Source organism: Meriones unguiculatus (assembly GCF_030254825.1).
Source record: "Meriones unguiculatus strain TT.TT164.6M chromosome 13 unlocalized genomic scaffold, Bangor_MerUng_6.1 Chr13_unordered_Scaffold_44, whole genome shotgun sequence".
Lineage (NCBI taxonomy): Eukaryota > Metazoa > Chordata > Mammalia > Rodentia > Muridae > Meriones > Meriones unguiculatus.
The window spans coordinates 1305377-1324688 of NW_026843651.1; the positions used below are offsets into that span (position 1 = coordinate 1305377).

The window sequence follows — 19312 nt, forward strand, 5'->3', positions numbered from 1 at the left end:
CTTCAGGTCCCACTTCAGAGTGCTCCCTGGTAAAGGAAGTACCAACCATCCCAAGATTTATTGCAGCAGAGGTCCACCTGCCTGATAACTACAAACATGGCTTCAGACCATGGACTTCTGGGATTGTAGCTGAGAACTATATAAACGGTATACTGGCGTTGCAATGCATACTGGGATTGCTTAGAGTCAGGCATCTATGTCTCTGCCAGTATTCTGCCTGGACTGTGGCCTGGGTGCCACCTAGGAATCCCAGAATCCACCACGTGCTATTCCCAATATAAAGTGTCCTTCTTCCTCAGCTTCGCTCACTTGGTGAGCAGCCTGGAAGTAGGAGGCTCAGAAAGCCTCTTCATGCTGCTGTAAGCAGCTGTGGCCCATTGTCATCCTCAGAGCCCACACAGCCTTTCCCCTGGTCTCCCTGCAATGCTGTAGTGTCCCTGGGATCACAACTGGCCAGGAGCTGCGTGAGGTCATCGCACAGTCACTTTTCCCAGAAGTCACCACATCAGGAGCTGGTGGTGCTGCTTCATTAAAACATGTCCAGTCCCTGGCATTTTGAGAAGGTAGTCTTGGGTCTTTGCGCCTTTGATTATAGCATTGGGAGTCAGACACAGATAATCTTTTTAAAATATTAAAAAAAAATAAAGCCGGTGTGTCGGCACATGCCTGCTACCCCAGCATTCCTGCAAGCAGTGGCAAGCATGTCTCTGACTTTTTAAATATTAATTTATTTATTATATTACAATGTTGTCTGCATGTACACCTGCACACCAGAAGAGGACACCAGATCTCATTGTAGATGGTTGTGAGCTACCATGTGGTTGCGAGGAATTGAACTCACGACCTCTGGAAGAACAATACAGTGCTCTTAACCTCTTAGCCATCTCTCCAGCTCTGGGTCTCTAAGTTTTATTCACCCAAAAATCCCACTGCCAGATGAATTGTACAGTTTTGTTTGACAGTAATTAATACTCTATTCTCATCATTAAACATAATGATGAACTGTTGGAGGGACAGCTCAGTGGTTAAAGTGGTGCTTACTCCTCCAGATGGACCTAGGTTCAATCCCCAACACCTACCACTGTGTGTGAATCCAGTTCCAGTGGATCTCACACAAACAAAATGGCTAAGAGATATTTTTCTAAAAAATAACATTTCTTAAATATGAGAATAAAAACTCTGATCTCAGAAGGACTGTGAGGATGGCAGCAATGTCTGATTTAACATCTGTGCAAGCACAGGCACACACACAGAGATAATAATCAGAGGTCCCCTCATCCAGCCACTCAGAAATCTTATAAAAAGATTAGGATATAAGAAACCCTCCCTTAATCAAATCCTTAAAAATCTAAGGTCTTTCCAGGCATGGTTGCACAAGCCTTTAATCCAGGCACATGAGAGGCAGACACAGGCTGTATCTGTGAGTTCAATGTTGGCCTGGTTGACAAAGTCCAGGACTGTTAGGATCCAAGAAATGATGATGTGCACAGCAGATTTTATATGAAAGAGGTTTATTAGAAGAAGATGAAGAGAGAAAAAGAAGGAGAAAGAGAGACAGGATGAGGAAAAGGAGGGGATGCCTTGACAGGAAAGGGAAGAGGGTAAGAGGGCAAGAGAAGAGGGGGCAAGAGAGACAAAGTGGCAGGTTGAACCTGTTAAGGAGCAACATGCAACCATGCCTGCCAGGTGTAGCTATTTGGTCAGTGACACATGATGACATCATAGGTTGCTAGGTAACTGAAAAGCAGGCTGCCTAAATGCTAACTTTCTTCCCTTTTTCTATAATTAAAAAACTAAAGACCTTGGGCTGCTTCTCATATAAGACAAGTTAAAGTATATACATTTAGGTTCATTGGAAGCAGCTCTTGGTTGCTGAGAGACAGAGAGAGAGAGGGGGGAGAGAAATAATAACAAAATATCCAGATTACATGGTCAAGAGGAGGAGAAGAATCCACTGCCCTGGAAAGTTCAGGGTAGAGGGTTGGCTGTAGAGTTGCCAGCCATGCAAGCTAACAGGTAAGGACTGAGGAATGCTGGGAGAACCTGGAACTACCTGTACTGGGACTGAAACACATCATGCTGGGCTTTTGATAATAATAAGTGAATAACGGGTGTAGATTCTCTTCTGGATATGTCCTGCTGATACTGGGGGGCTCTGTAGGTAGGTCAAAAGGCTGAAACTCTGGATAAGTCCAGGAAGAACAAGCTGTTTTGATGCTGTTCAGTGTTTGTGAGAACATCCATGGCTGGGAGAAAAACTGCAAGTCCAGCTTGAGGAAGTGTGTGAGGTCAGACTGGAATACTTGTGGTAGATGCTTTGGTGCTGTTGTGGATATAGGAAATATCTGCATCTGGCAGGATACTGAAAAAAATATATTTGTATTTTATATATCTGTATATATATGTATATATGTATTATATATTTGTATTCTTTCTATATATGTATTATATATTTGTATTCTGTCTATATATATACATACATATGTATATATGTATTATATATTTGTATTCTTTCTATATATATGTATTATATATTGGTATTCTGTCTATATATATATACACATACATATATGTATATATATATAATACAAAGTCAAGTAAGTTATGCAGAAAATTTATTCAGGTGTACATTTAAAACTTTTGAGAGAGAGAACAGAGTTGGAAACTTTGGGTCAAAGAGACTTGAACATGGGAACCTCCATTTAATTGAAGTAACTTCCATTTACCAAATCACTGGCTGTAATTAGGAAGGGTCTGCTTTGGATCTGTCATTTAAGAAAATTGAAGTCAAGTTTGGTTACAGAGGTGTGTAAGCTTAGAGGCGCTTAAAGTGAGCACTAGCTGTAGAAATCTTAAGTTCTCCAGAAGACATCCCAGAAGAGAATCTAGAGGAATGGAAGAATGGACTATTTACTGGAGAGGTAGGAGTCAGTGACTGTCACGGCATCCAAAGAGCAAGGTTTAATTATAGTAGTATGTACAATCTGTTCCAACAGCTGGTCAGCACTGGCCAGAGATCAAGGGCACAGTAGCATATAGCAGATATGGTTTACCTAGCTAGGATTTTCATAGACAAGTGAGAGGTGGATGGAGAGAAACCATGCCAGTAGAAGGAAAGTCTTAACCAAGAGAGAAGGAGGTCCTAGGTGAATGGTTTGAATGTAGGTTGGTGAGAATGGTAGGATTTGCCCCAAGCAGAAGTGAAGACTCACCAAATGGCTGGTGTTGGATGTATGGATGTAGCAAGGAATTGATACCAACCAGAAGGAAAGACTCACCAATAAGCCTGTGTTGGATGTAGGAATGCAGCAATCAGGTAGCCAGGAAAGGGAAGTCCCAAAACCAGGGAAAGGGGAAGAATACCACCCTCTGATATAGACAATAAGTGTAGTCCTTACCTGGAGCCCAATTGACCCGAGAGGTGGATTCAGATGAATTACCTTCAGTTTACAAGAATTATGTTTAAGTTTTATGAAGGAGATAAAACTTTAGACATGTTAGCATAACAACTGTAATCTGCACTGAAATATAACTGTAGAAAATGGAGTAGACATACAATTTGTGTTAACACGATAAGCATTCTTTAAGGTGAGCTCTGAGAAAGCAAAAAAAACTTTTGTGAAGTTGAAGGGACAAAAGCTCACTTGATCTTAACCTTATAGAGATTTAAAATGGAACCATGAAAGTGTGTAGTATAGTGGAATGTTTTGAATTAGAGTCAGATTAATAAATCAGAACTCTATTGATAAAGGTCAAAGCTTGGGACCATCAAAGTAACAGTAGCATAGCAAGAGGAGGAAATATTAAGCCTTTTTACCTATTTAGGATACCTTAAATCACCTTAGACCTTGCAACATTTATATCTTGCATTTACCAACCTTAAAACATTTAAACTTGCAAACATTTATAAGTTTTCACCAACCTTAAAATATTTTCTTAGATACTCAAACATCATTAGGCCTAAGAATCTAGTCACTTACCATGAGACATAGTTGAGACTGTTATGAACATTTATTGTCCTTTAGCTACTGAGATGACAAAAGGTTATATCCTGGCCTATTTCTTGAGTCTGACAACAAGGCATGTTGTGTCTAGGACTGACAGTAAGAGCTCTAGGACCCAGGCTTAAGCCTGGTCTCCTGCATCTGAACAGAACTCAGAAGACATCTGAAGTCTCCCAAGACAGAAGTTGGTAACATGTCTGTGTGACCCCTTGTAAGGCCAAAACAGACCTGTAATGTTATCCTGGGGTGAGCGAGGGTGGTGGAGGTCTCTGAATCAAGGAGCCATTTGTCCTTTGCCAGGCCAAGGAGTTGGAAGGCTGGAATTGTCTATGGCTCTTGTGTTGGTTGAGCCTCCATGGCTGGGCACAGAGAACAAGCCTGCATGGGAACATTTTGACTTCCAGAGGCAGTCTGCCAGCAGGCAGCCATGGCTTGTTGAGGCAGCTATGTGACCAGCATTTTCTGGCTGCATTTGAAACACTCATCTGTGGAATTGACTTTTGGCTATACCCCAGTGGAATGGGGCATTGCAGACCTCTTGTTTTCTGTGCGGGAAAGCCAAATGCCTGAGACCAGCAGCCAAGTTCTGGAGCATACTTTTTGCTGTAGGTGAGCCTTTCGGGAAGGCTCTTTCTATACTTTTACCAACTCCTGTATGGTGACCTAAGGACCATTCTCAGCTGTTTATTAAAGAAGGCAGTGAGACCATGTTTGCATCTGTAGGACTATAAATATATTTCTGGATTTGTTAGAGGACTTGATCAGCTATGAGATGACTGACTATTAACTAGCATTTGTTAACCATCAAATATTAGGACTTTAGGTTTTGTTCCTGTTAAGTTGGAGCCTTAAAAGTCATTAATATAGTCCATTCAAGTGACAACACAGAAATTTTATTGTATGATTTAGTATATAATATATAAAAAGTTTATAGCTTATAAAAGTCTAAGGCTATAGAACACATTAATAATGATACCATTTTTTAAGAAAAGAAGATCAAGCATATTTTAACCTTTTGATAGTGAAGATATAGCACAATGATCAAGTTTTAACATAAATAAATGCCTCTAAAATTAATAGATCCTAATTTATTATAACAATTATTAAAGTATTATTACTAATGGTACATAGTAACCCTTGAGTTATGAGTTTTAAAACAAACAATAGAGTAGAACAGTATAAAACGATTTTAAATTTACATTTGAATTTAGTATAGCAAACCTGTTAGCCAGAAAGCCTAATGGTGAATCTGGATCACAGGCAGTTCATAGCAGGAGACACAGCATTTATTAATTTAGGAATTGATAAAGACATAGGCAGTTAGACATGCATTTTAAATTAGCTTAATTTGAAGACTTTTTTAACTTTGCAATTTTAGCATTATAAAAATTATTTTGAACCAGGGCTGAATCATATATATTGTAAAACATAACTGAATTTTAATAGATACCAATTTAAAATGAGGCTTGTTGTTGTCCTAGTCTAAAAGGAGATAGAATAAACAGAGTTAGTTATGATTAAGGGAATCTTATGTATGTAAACACAGAGAAAATTATAAAAATAAGTACATAAGAATTTATAGCACTTAAATATATTTATATATTAAGAGGATACTGTACAGAAATCAGGAAGAAAATATTTTTAAAAGCTTGGAAGTAGTACCTTTGAAGTCAGAAATATTGAGAGCCAGTGTTTATAATGTGCTGTATGGAGTTTTGCAGGAATGAGGGTGGAGCAAGTACATGGTGTGGCTTCTCTATTTTAAAATCAACATGGCAGCTTGGCATGTGTGGTGTGCAACTGTGGCAACACAGAGAGGCCAGGTGCTTTCTGGTGGGAAGGCTGTAATGCCCTGGTTTGAAAATCTGTCTGCATGTGGCACAGCTGATTGGAAGTCTGCACAACTGAAAACCCTCCTCTGCAAGACAGCCTCTCAGGGCAGGCATTCAGCAGGGAATTTAAAATCTCTCCCATGGAGCCTGAGGCAGCAGTGCAATTTAAAACCACCTGTGTGTGCACAGGGTCCCCAGCAATTGCTTACCTAACAGCAATAGCTTAGAAGCAGGCTGTGTCTGCATCTGAAGTGGCAGTTTCAGCGTATGGTGTGAGCAGTTTCCTCAAACTGGTTTTGGTGCATCCTGAGTTAGCTTCCTCCCTGGTGCTTGGTGGTCAGAGCATCTGACAGGATGCTGAGTCTGAGCAGCCTTGAGCAGAGGTACAGGCGTGTGCAGTAAGGGCAGCTGAGAGAAAGTGTAGGTTTTAAATTGTGGTTAGGGATAGATAGAACAGGAAAAAATATTGCAGGCCTCTTGGTGAGATTAAAGGGGTCCTTTAATGACTAGACCGGGTGCTACCAGGACAGTCCTTCCTGACAAAAAGCCCAGATGTCAGGACCAATGAAATGATGATGCACACAGCAGATTTTATATGAAAGAGGTTTATTAGATGGAAATGGAGAGAGTGAGAAGGAGAGATTAAGACATAATAGGGAGAGGAGAGTAGTGTGCCCCAACAGAGAAAAGGGAGATGATAAGAGACAAGAGGGCAAGAGAGAGACAAAGTGTCAGGTTGATCCTTTTGAGGAGAAACTTAACGATGCCTGTCAGGTGTGGCTACCTGGCAGATGACATATGATGACATCAGGGATGCTAGGCAACCCAGAAGCAAGCTGCCTAAATAGTAACAACTGTACCTTGGTACCTGGAAGAACACACCTCCTCTTATCCAGGCAGGCCCTGATTGGCCAGTGTGTCTTGAGTGACATGAGCCCCTCACTTAGGGTTAGAGTGTGCAGAAGGGAAAAAAGCATAACACTACCAGTACCAGGCTTCCTGTTCAGGGCCATGCCTTTTCAAGATCTGCACACATTTGTATTTCAGTAGCCCTTGTGACTGACTGTCCTCCAACAGTGTACAAATCTGTATTTCCATCCAGCTTCAGGACCCACCACTCTATCGAGCTGTGCTCAGCAGCCTGCTACTCCCATTTGTGGGCAATGACCTTCCACTCACCATTTTGGGAATTTGGGGCTTGAGTGAGCTTCCCTCACAACATTCAGCAGCAGCTCTCACATCTCATCACAGGCAGATGTTCAAGCTTGCTCAGAAACAGAGCAGAACCTAGAGCAGGGCACCCAGAAGGACCCGCCTTCTCTTTAGACTAGACTCCCTGATTGGCCAGTGAGTCTTGAGTGACATGAGCACCTCTATTAGGGGGAGACTTTGCTGAGGGACACAGCATAATACTACCAGGCCCAGATTTCCAGCCCAGGGCTGTGCCTTTTCCACACCTGCAGAGACTTGCATTTCAGTAGCACTTGTGCCTGTCTTCCATCTGTCTTCCGACCTTTCCTCAGGCGGGACCCACCACTCCAGCTATCTCTGCTCAGCCGCCTGTTCTGCCTATTTATGGGCTGTGACCCTCCACTCATCATTTTGGGATTTGGAACTTGCTTGAGTTTCCCTCACAAAACCTAGCAGCAGTGCTCAGAGCACCTCACACCGAATCATTCAAGCATGATCAGCTACAGAGCAGAACCTCCAGCATGACTAGCTGAAGAAAATGCCTCCTAGCCTGACAGGTAACACTCATCAATAGACCATTCCTCCAGACAAAAATTAAACTGTTGGCCTGCCAGCTCACGTGGGAAGATGTCCGGGACTTGGGAGCCCAGGAACAAGACAGCTCTGAGGTGGGACAGGGTCCCCATAGAATGGAATCCTGAGACATGAGAGCCCAAGAACCACACAACTCTGAGAGGAGGTCTCTACAGCATTAAGTGCTACAGCTTCCATGGAAGGGTATCCCCAATTGAACTGAGGAAGTACAACAGGATCTTCAGCTCTAATCCTTTGCCTCTTCTCTGCTGTGCTTCTTGGCTCTTTCCACTAAGAGTCAGAGCATCCAGTAAACCTCAAAAAAGGGATTTATATTGGAGGATCCAGCGAGTGGAAGAAGAAATCCAAGAGTGGCTGCCTCTTTTCCCTGGAGATGGCAGCAGAGAAGCGAGCAGACAGTCTTCATAGGAGATTTGTTATGGGGTAGAGCTTTCTAGGGCAGAGATTTTCAGAGTGAGGATTGGTAGGATTTCAAGTTCTGAGCTTTGGGGAGTTCAGGATTTCCTGTTTTGTTTTTTTTTGTTGTTTGTTTTTGTTTTTTGTTGTTCAGAGATTGGTCTGATCTCCAACTCAGGGATAATTTATGTGTGTGTGTGGGGGGGGTTAATTTAGGAATTGATGGGCTTTCCTGCTCAAATATTAGTGAATTTTTGTTTAGAGTTTTCACTTAAACTTAGCATAATCTGGGATGGGTCCTACATAGGGGATGGAGATGCCCTTTGTGACAGTTACAGAGGCAAAATGGAATTATGACAGTTACAGTAGTGTGCAGGAGAGGGTCCCATGGACTCCTGTCTCAAGGGGTTCACAGACTTCAATTCTGAGCTAAACAAAACAACTTTTCTCAAATAAACTGTGAACTTATGCTGAGTGGACAGATACCTGGCTTTGGTCTCTGGCTCACCATGCCAGACCATGTATAGCTCCCTGCATCAGGGGAATGACTAGTTTATTCATTCTTGCCACAGAGATGGTGCTGGAGCTCACTCACTAGCTCCAAATGGATAAGTCAGTTAGGAGCAGCCCCACCTGAGGCTTCAAGAGCTGCTGCCTTCTCCTCCTTTTATGGCTTTGTACATTCTTTCATATCAGTTTTCAGATTTACACACTTAGTGTCCTTTGAAAAACAAATGGTATTTCACCCCTTTATACTACTGTAAATAGCACAACTGAAATGATGTATTAAAAACTGTTGGCTATATTCAATTTGCAGCATAAGTTCAATGCAATCCAAAGAAAATTTCTACAAATGTATAAGAGGAAATTTCTACAAATGTATAAGATCCCAAAGCTATGTGTCATGTTAAAAAAAAAAAACCTAAGAATTCTCAAAAGGATTACAAAGAAATTGTACACAAATTGGGACAATGTGACTTCTGTACTTAGCACAAAGCTAAAACAATCAAGAATATGTACAGTATTTCTGAAAGAATGAGGGGATGGTAAGATACAGCCAAAAATGCATGCCTAAAAATATATTCAAGTTCTAACCAAATGATCTAAGGGAACTATGGAAAGAAAAATGTGAATTTGACCTGTAAGTTTTCATTCTATGTGCAAAAAAATACATGAAACAGACTTCACAGCTCCTACAGAAACAACTGCAAGTGATACCTTAATACTGTTGTATTTCTAACCCTTCAGCTACTACTGATCTCTCTTCCAAACAGAGAGGCCCCATACTCAAGCAGTCTCTGTGGGAAATAATGTTTATCAAAAGGTGGGCTATGGCTCTGCAGCCCTTCACCCCCAATTGTGTATTCAAGCAAATCCAGCCCTATTGAATCCCATATACATAACAAGGATGAAAAATTATTTAACATCTACTTCCTCCCACAGGGACTGTGTCACAGGATGTGGAATCTGCCATATCCAACCTACCTAACACCATCCACACCTGAGAAACCTCTGCATCTCAGAAATTGCTTTAGTATCCTTAAATTGAATTTCCCTGCATTGTGCCATTGAAACTGGTGGTACTAGAAAGCCAATAAAGATTCTAAAGATTCTAATCAAGTATTGCTGAAACATGATCCTAATCATGTCACGTCTACTAGTTTCAAAACTATGTATAGAGTTTGTCACATAAAATTGGATGTAGAAGGCAAGGTTCAGAACTTCTAGGAACAAGACTTTTTGTTTTCTAATCAGTCATCCAATAGCACACCAGAAGCAATAACTGTTTGTGCACACTGACAGTACTAGTATAACAACGATACCTTTCCACTGCCAGGGCTAAAGAGCTTCCCTGTTCCTGGGAAACCACACATGGGAAGGGTCAGATGACAAGGGCTTCTGCCCATGTCACCCAATAGACCAATAGAACCACAGTCTGACCCAGGTCCATGTCATTCCCAGTAGACTCTTATACATAGCTCAGCAGACTTGTTTATCCTGGCCCAGGGAAAACACACTTCACACACATACCATTGTATGGTTTATAGCCTCCCTCAGAGTGTCCAATAGCTACATCAGGGGAGAATCTAGGAAAGAACTTGAATACTATCTTCTACTGATGTTCCTGATTACTAGGCCTTGACAGAGTCTCCTATTAACTTGGACAACCCAGCTGGACCTCAGAACATTAGCAGCGAGTAGGTCTTCTGCTTGGGAATCAGAGATCAAATGACTCAGACAGCTGAGGCCTTTCCAGCTAGGGGCAAACAGGGCCCTCATCTGAGAAATTTCTATTTCTGTATAATTTTCCAATCTCCAGGAGCTCTTCTTGTTCCTCTTAAAAGGCACATTCATTTCCACATTCAATTACACATTCAACGTCCAGTGTTGATATCCCTACCTCATAGCTGAGAACCCCTGCAGCCCCTTATTCAAAGTCAAACAGTAACAACAATTAATAAAAACGGTCGTCATCAATTTAAAATTAACGCACAGTAAATGAAACCTGCCTTCTAGCTTGACAGGCAAGTCTCCCTGGAGACACTGATTGGCCAGTGTCTTGAGTGACAGGAGCCCTTCCCTTAGGGTTAGTGCCTGATGAAGATACACAGTATAAGAGTCCCAGTCCCAGGTTAGCCATTCAGGCCCATGCCTTATCCAGACCTGCAGAGATGTGCATTTCAGTAACACATGTGCCTGTCTTCCATCTATCTTTCCACCTATCCCACCAGGCAGGGCCCATCATTTCAATCAGCCCTGCTCAGTGGCCTACTCCTTCCATTTATGGGCAGTGACACACCACTCACCATGTTGGTACTTTGGAATTTGCTTGAACTTCTCTCACAACACCTAGCAGCAGTGCTCAGAGCACTTCATATGGAATCATTCAAACCTGATCAGCAACAGAGCAAAACCTCCAGCATAACTCCCTGAAGAACCTGCCTCCTGGCCTGACAGGCAAGTCTACCTGAAGGCCCTGGTTGGCTAGTTTGTCTTGAGTGACATGAACACCTTTGTTAGGGGTAGAATGTGCTGAAGGTAGCTAGCCTGTTGGTTCCTGATTCAAGTCTCCTATACATGGACAAAACTTTTCTAGGTATGCAGAGATTTGTAATTCAATAACACTTGGTGCCTTATCTCAAAGCCTTCCTGTCTTCCCATCCAGCCCAGGGAGGACCCAGAACTTTACTTAGTGATCCTCATCATCCTGCACCTCCCATTTGTGAACAATGACACTCCAATCACCATTTTGGGCCTTCAGAACTTCCTTGAGCTTTCCTCAAAAGATCCAATGTCCACTCTCAAATCTCAGAACACTGGGGCCTTCAAGCTTGCTCAGAAACAGAGCAGAACCTAGAGTGCCGCATCTAGAAGGACCTGCCTTCTCTTTTGCATGGAGGCCCTGATTGGCCATTTAATCTTGAGTGATATCAACACCTCTGTTAGGGTTAAAATGTGCTTAAGGTACATAGCATATTGGTTCCTGGTTCAGGCTTCCTATCCAAGGACAAAACTTTTCCAGGTCACCCACGAATACTTCCTTCCCCTTCTTCTTACTGGAATCAAGGTGGATAACTAGTATAATGAAATTGAAGTGGAGTCATCAGTCTGTCCCACAATTACAGAAAGAGAGTTTAGGAAACAAGGGTTTGAGTTTTTTCTTATGTTGGGTTCAGGTAAACTGCAGCTACTTTTTAAATGATAGCCATGAGACAAACCTAACAGAATAGCAAGAAAGTAATGATAAACACTGAAGTTCATTATTGTTAGCCTGCACATCTTCCTCAGTGAGGAATGGAAAACGAAACAGATATACACATATATATCCTTCAACATTCCATAGATGAACAGAACTCATAGAATAAATCTCTGTGTATATAGAAAGTTTATTCATTTGAATATCTCACAAGCTGTAGTCCAACTAGTCCAAACAATGGCTATCAATGGAAAATTGAAGAAACAAATAGTTATTCAGTGCAGGTAGCTGAATATCTCAGATGGTCTTCAGTATATAACAGAATTCCAAGGAGTAGCAAAAAAAATGAACTGGGTAGCCAGAGGTAGGGCAAGCAGAAAAAGAGAAAAAGCTAATACTTTCAATGTCCTTTACATAGACAGGATATAATCAGACTAGACAGAGCTGTGGATGAGACTAAAGGTGAATTTTATCACCTTAAAACACTCAGATTAAAGAAGGGTTTTTCCACTTCAAAAGCTGTGAGTATGAAAAATTCCCCACAGTACCCAACTCTTTGTGTTTGCCATAGGTCCAGATATAGTCAAAATGACTGCCTAGACTAGCCAACACACTAGGCAATGCAGAAGAACTGAGAAAGAGTTTTTTGCTGGGGCAGGCAATAAGAGCATGTGAGCCATTTCCAAAGCAATGGTTTTCTTCAACAAAGCAAGCACTGGGATTTCACTTTGGGAATATGGATAGGACCAAATGTGGGTTCAACTACTCTGAGCCATGCTAAATAATATCTATGCTAAAGTAAATCCTATTCTGAATGTAATCACAATGTAAAATCAGAGCTTTAAGGGCACTTTTTGCACAAAATCATGCTGAAACATATGCAATTTCAAAGAATGATGGAAAGAAATGCCTTTGGAACTTTTATTTTGGACCACAATTTCTTACCTGAAAATCAAGTAAATGACTCCACTAAAGTAGATTGCTCAGGAGGTAATGCCTTTTAGTAATCATGATTTCTGATCTATCAGATTGATGTTTTAATGCAACATTTCCCACTTATACAAAGGACAGAGAGCACCAATTCAGAAAACTTCAATTCAAAATACATCTGTCAGCACTGTGGACAGTATCCTTGAGGGGAAACAAACCTATAAATTGCAATATACTGTTTATTTTTAAAATCATTTTGATACATGATACTTCCACATAGCAATGGATATTTTAGAATTTGATCTGTGGATATTGGCATGGCGGCACACACCAACAATAACAGCACTCAGGAAGAATGAGGCCCAAATTTGCTGCCAACCCAGTCTACAAATTGAGAACAGGACAGCCAAGGCTACACAAGAAAATTCTGTCTGAAAAACAAACAAACAAGCAAACAAAAGAAGAATTCATTCTGTGGACCAAGCTGACCACAATCTCAGAGAGATTAGCCTACCATGGACTCCCAGGTCTAGAATGACAGGGATGCACTTCTGAGCCAAATGGAGATATGTTTATAAAATGACCTATCCTTGAATCAAGGAACAAAATGATAAAATAAGATGTACAAAGGAACCATTTTTCTTTTAATGAACAGTACTAAATCTTCAAATGCTAGATTTACACCTGAAAAACATTTCTGTCATCAATAAGTGGTTTTTTGCTTTAATATTATCTATTTAAAAATGTTTGTGTGTATACAACTATGCTACGGTATATATGTGCCAGTGAGAGGACAACTTGTTATTTATTATCTACATCCCATATGTGAGTTCTCAAAATGGAACCCAAAGAGTCTTAGCCAGTGACCACAATGGCCCTCATTTAGGTTGAAAAAAATTATGTATGTGCTAGTGTGTGAGTTTGCATATACAGCAGCAAACTGTAAATTTCATAATTAAAAATTATAAATTTTTTAATATTTATACAAATATTAAAAAAATTGTAGGAGTGATAATTACTACCCAGAGGTTGAGCTCAAATCATCAAGGTTAGCAACAACCAACTTTACCCACTGAGACAATTCTCTGACATTCACTTGTAGTTCTGAGAAAGTGTTAAGAACAAGTATTTATTCCTAAGAATGAAGTAACACATTTCAAACCAGGAAATTAGTAAATTATTTTCATTTGTTAAGAGCATTTATTATTCAAATCACATCATTTTCTTCCATCCTCAGATGACAATTTGTTTATAATCTGAATAGAAGATAATATTGTATGAATATACTGTTTCAACTAAGTTTGAGTACCAATGAGTTCAGGGGGAAAGTTTGTGGTATGTAAAACTGGCAAAGTAACCTTGAAGATCATGTAACAATGACAAAAATAATCCCCAGTGTCACACACCCTTCATATATCTGCCATGACCTAAGATCCCTTACTTACATTACAGACACATAACATGCTTTTTTTTTGAAATAAATCTCGTTTCTGTTACATTATCTAATATCTCTAGATAATTCTCTTAGAAGGCAGTTCTTCAAGATGTGACATCTAGTAAATATGGGAACATAAAGAAACATGGGACATCAAACAATATGTACATACATAAACACATACTATTGAACATTTTAACATTAATTAATTACTGACATTTAGCCAAGGCTGAAAGCAAAGGAATTTATGAAAACATTAAAAAAGTACCACACTTTCTCAGAGACCCTTCCTTGAAAACTATGATCACACACTACCCAACAGAAATAAGCAATGGACCACATAGATGATGATGGAGATCCCATTCTATACATTCCAGCAGAAAAATACCTATCAAGGCTATAGTAAAAACAAATTTAAAAGTTTATTTTCTCAAAATTGAATACATTTACTAAATCCAAAGTCATCAAATCTTATAAACAAATAGGGTCGCTCTCTTCTATGAGTTCTTTTCTACTTTTCGATCTCAAGATATATAAAGATTTAAGATATTTACAGTACTAGAGACATGGCTTGTCAGTGAAGTTCATTCCCAGAACCTAGGTCAGGTTTTTACAATGTTCTATAATTCCTGTTACAAGAAGTTCATAAGGTCTGTTCTTCATGGAAACCAGAATGGACAGGAACATAAACTCAAAAAGACATACTGAGATCACATAACAGAAATTAAAGCAAATTCTTAAACTAATATGTTTACTCATGAGTGTGTTGTGTAGGCATTCATTCCTGGAACTCAGGTGTTGAGGAATCTACAAGTTTCTACAGAGTTTTTCTTCATAAAGTCCTTCATGTAATAGAAATCAAACATGTAGTTTTGAAGTCAGAGAAATGAATCCTCATTGTTGGAATCATTTGTGAATGTTTAGGAAAAGCAGCACTCTTGAAGAAGTATGTTACTTGGCGTGGGATTGATAGTTTCAACTGCATAGCATCTGTAATTCCCACTCTCTGCTTCATGCTGCAGGTTGAGGATGTGAGCTCTGAGCTTCCTGCTTTAGCCACCATGTATGACACTTGTGATTCCCATTTCACAGAGATCCCATATCCCACTGGAACCGTAAGGCAAAACCAACACATTTGGAAGTTGACATTGTGCTTTGTTACAGAAATAGCACTAATACACACACATAAATTTTATAACTGGATGATTTATTTCAAGTAATTGAAGAGAATTGAGAAATCTAAGAAGGTTACCTTACGGTTTAAATTCCTAGGCCTTTTTTCCATATTGACTTTTAATTGGAAACAAAAGAAAGATGGAATGTCATAATGCATGAATACATTGTTGACACTTGTTAGAATTTTCCTCCCAAATAATCTCCTGTAATTGAATGCAAGTTAGTTGATCAAAGACCTTCACAAATCTTTTATCCTAACAGATTTTCTTGAGAATGAGTTCTTTCAGGTTCTCAAAGACTACTGTGATATGCAAAGGCTTTAAGAGGTTGCTCACACACCAAAACTTTTACTCTTCTATAATGGTATAATGAAGTGCAAAAGTGTACCATACTGACTACGTTCATAAGGTTTCTCTGGAGCATGACTTTTTCTTCTGATTTTAAAGACAACTCCACGAAAAGGATTTACCACATTGCTTATCCAGAGGGTCTTAGTGCAGTATATGTTCTTCTATGTATGTGGAGATAACTGCATTAAGGAAAGGTTTTATCACATTGCTTACATGTGTAAGGTTTCTCTCTACTATCCCTTTATAGACTTTGACTTTCAAGTTGACTTTGACATGCAAAACATGCAAAATTAATTTGCATGTTGGAACATGGTAAAAAAAATAATTCCTATTTATTGCTTTTTAGGTACCAGCCTCCACTAAATTTTAGAGTGACATTTTACATCAGGTGACACCTTCAATGACATAAACAAATCCAATATCCCTAAATCATTACTGATTAAAAAAATTAGTTGTAAAACAGCACAGATATTATGATTTTCAAGCTCAGAACCTCTATAACTTTCTGGTTCACTGGGTGGGTATGTATCACAGATCAGTTCCCAAGAGTGTTATGTTACTAATCATTAAGTAGTTACTGGTGACAATAAATTTTTGTTATTTGCATTGAGCTAGTGTTTGAGTTATTTTGGATTCAGCAGACCAAAGTATACAAAGGCCTTACCATATTTCTTATATTTTGAGAATTTCTCTCCAGTATAAACTTATGATAATGAAGAATGTAGATATGTACAAAACCCTCATATTTTAACACATTTATAATGTTTCTCTCGAGTAGGAATTCTTTCATGATGAAGAGTATACAAATGTGGAATAGCTTCACCATGTTAAATGCACTCATAGTCTTTCTGTCCAATATGAATTCTTTCATGAATTTCAAGATGATTTTGAAGAGCAAGTTTTACCACATTGGTTACATTTGTAAGGCTTCTTCCCAGTATGTGTTCTTTATCTTATAGGACATTAATATTACATCGAAAGGCTTTATCACATTGGTTTCTCTCCAGTGTGTACTCTCCAATGTACATGAATATTATTATGGCATTTAAAGGCTTGACACATTAGTTACATTAATAGGGTTTCACTGCATGAGGTGTTCTTGTTCAAGATGACTCTTACATGAAAAGCCTTTATGATATTGGTTATATTCATAGAGATTTCCCGCAACATGCATTTTTTATACTTAAGAGATGACTATGTTGTACAAAGGAAATGCCACACTGATTACATTAATAAAGTGTTTTTTTTTTCTCCAAGGTAAGTTATGTTTTCATAAATTACTCTGAAATGCATACACATTATCACGTTATGTAATTCAAAAGATTTCTCTCCAATATGTGTTCTTTTATGGACTACCAGATGACTGTTCAGTGCAAAGGCTTTACCACGTTGGTTACGTTCAAAAGGTTTCTTTCCAGTGTGGGTTCCTTTAAGTATTAGGAGATCACTGTTACATGCAAAGGCTTTACCACATCATTTATGTTCATAAGTTTTCTCTCCAGTATGAGTTCTTTTATGTACTAAGAGATGACTCTTACCTGCAAAGCCTTTACCACATTGGTTACATTCATAAGGTTTCTCTCTAGTGTGAATTCTTTTATGTACTAGGAGATTACTGGTAGCTGCAAAGGCTTTACCACATTGGTTACATTCATAGGGTTTTTCTCCAGTGTGAGTTCTGTTATGTAATAGGAGAGCACTCCTCCGTGCAAAGGCTTTACCACACTGGTTACATTCATAAGGTTTCTCTCCAGTGTGAGTTCTTTTATGTATTAGAAGAACACTGTTATCTGCAAAGGCTTTACCACACTGGTTACATTCATAAGGTTTCTCTCTAGTGTGAGAACTTTTATGTCTTACGAGATGACTGCTATTTGCAAAGGCTTTACAACACTGGTTACATTTATAAGGTTTCTCTCCAGTGTGAGTTCTTTTATGAATTATGAAAACATTCTTGTATGCAAAGGCTTTACCACATTGGTTACATTCATAGGGTTTTTCTCCAGTGTGAGTTCTGTTATGTGATAGGAGAGTACTCCTCTGTGCAAAGGCTTTACCACATTGGTCACATTCATGCAGTTTCTCTCCCGTGTGAGTTCTTTTATGTAGATGGAGATTACCGTTAGTTGAAAACGCTTTACCACATTCATTGCATTCATAAGATTTCTCTCCCGTGTGAGTTCTTTTGTGTTTTTGAAGATTACTATTACATGCAAAGGCTTTTCCACATTGTTTACATTCATAAGGTTTCTCTCCAGTGTGACTTCTTTTATGTATTAAGAGATCATTATTATGTGCACAGGCTTTACCGCACTGGTTACATTCATGGGGTTTTTCTCCAGTGTGAGTTCTGTTATGTAATAGGAGAGCACTCCTCTGTGCAAAGGCTTTATCACACTGGTTACATTCATAAGGTTTCTCTCCAGTGTGAGTTCTTTTATGTACTAGGAGATGATTGTTGTGTGCAAAGGCTTTATCGCACTGGTTACATTCATAAGGTTTCTCTCCAGTGTGAGTTCTTTTATGTATTAGAAGAACACTGTTATCTGCAAAGGCTTTACCACACTGGTTACATTCATAAGGTTTCTCTCTAGTGTGAGAACTTTTATGTCTTACGAGATGACTGCTATTTGCAAAGGCTTTACAACACTGGTTACATTTATAAGGTTTCTCTCCAGTGTGAGTTCTTTTATGAATTATGAAAACATTCTTGTATGCAAAGGCTTTACCACATTGGTTACATTCATAGGGTTTTTCTCCAGTGTGAGTTCTGTTATGTGATAGGAGAGTACTCCTCTGTGCAAAGGCTTTACCACATTGGTCACATTCATGCAGTTTCTCTCCCGTGTGAGTTCTTTTATGTAGATGGAGATTACCGTTAGTTGAAAACGCTTTACCACATTCATTGCATTCATAAGATTTCTCTCCCGTGTGAGTTCTTTTGTGTTTTTGAAGATTACTATTACATGCAAAGGCTTTTCCACATTGTTTACATTCATAAGGTTTCTCTCCAGTGTGACTTCTTTTATGTATTAAGAGATCATTATTATGTGCACAGGCTTTACCGCACTGGTTACATTCATGGGGTTTTTCTCCAGTGTGAGTTCTGTTATGTAATAGGAGAGCACTCCTCTGTGCAAAGGCTTTATCACACTGGTTACATTCATAAGGTTTCTCTCCAGTGTGAGTTCTTTTATGTACTAGGAGATGATTGTTGTGTGCAAAGGCTTTATCGCACTGGTTACATTCATAAGGTTTCTCTCCAGTGTGAGTTCTTTTATGTATTAGAAGAACACTGTTATCTGCAAAGGCTTTACCACACTGGTTACATTCATAAGGTTTCTCTCTAGTGTGAGATCTTTTATGTCTTAAGAGATGACTGTTATTTGCAAAGGCTTTACAACACTGGTTACATTTATAAGGTTTCTCTCCAGTGTGAGTTCTTTTATGAATTATGAAAACATTCTTGTATGCAAAGGCTTTACCACACTGGTTACATTCATAGGGTTTTTCTCCAGTGTGAGTTCTGTTATGTAATAGGAGAGTACTCCTCTGTGCAAAGGCTTTACCACATTGGTCACATTCATGCGGTTTCTCTCCCGTGTGAGTTCTTTTATGTAGATGGAGATTACTGTTAGTTGAAAACGCTTTACCACATTCATTGCATTCATAAGATTTCTCTCCCGTGTGAGTTCTTTTGTTTTTGA

At 39.3% G+C, this 19312-nt stretch overlaps 1 pseudogene; it reads right to left on the minus strand.

Annotated features, from left to right (window-relative positions):
- Positions 1–19312, minus strand: part of LOC110544793 (zinc finger protein 431-like) — a 37940-nt pseudogene that overhangs the window by 16141 nt on the left and 2487 nt on the right.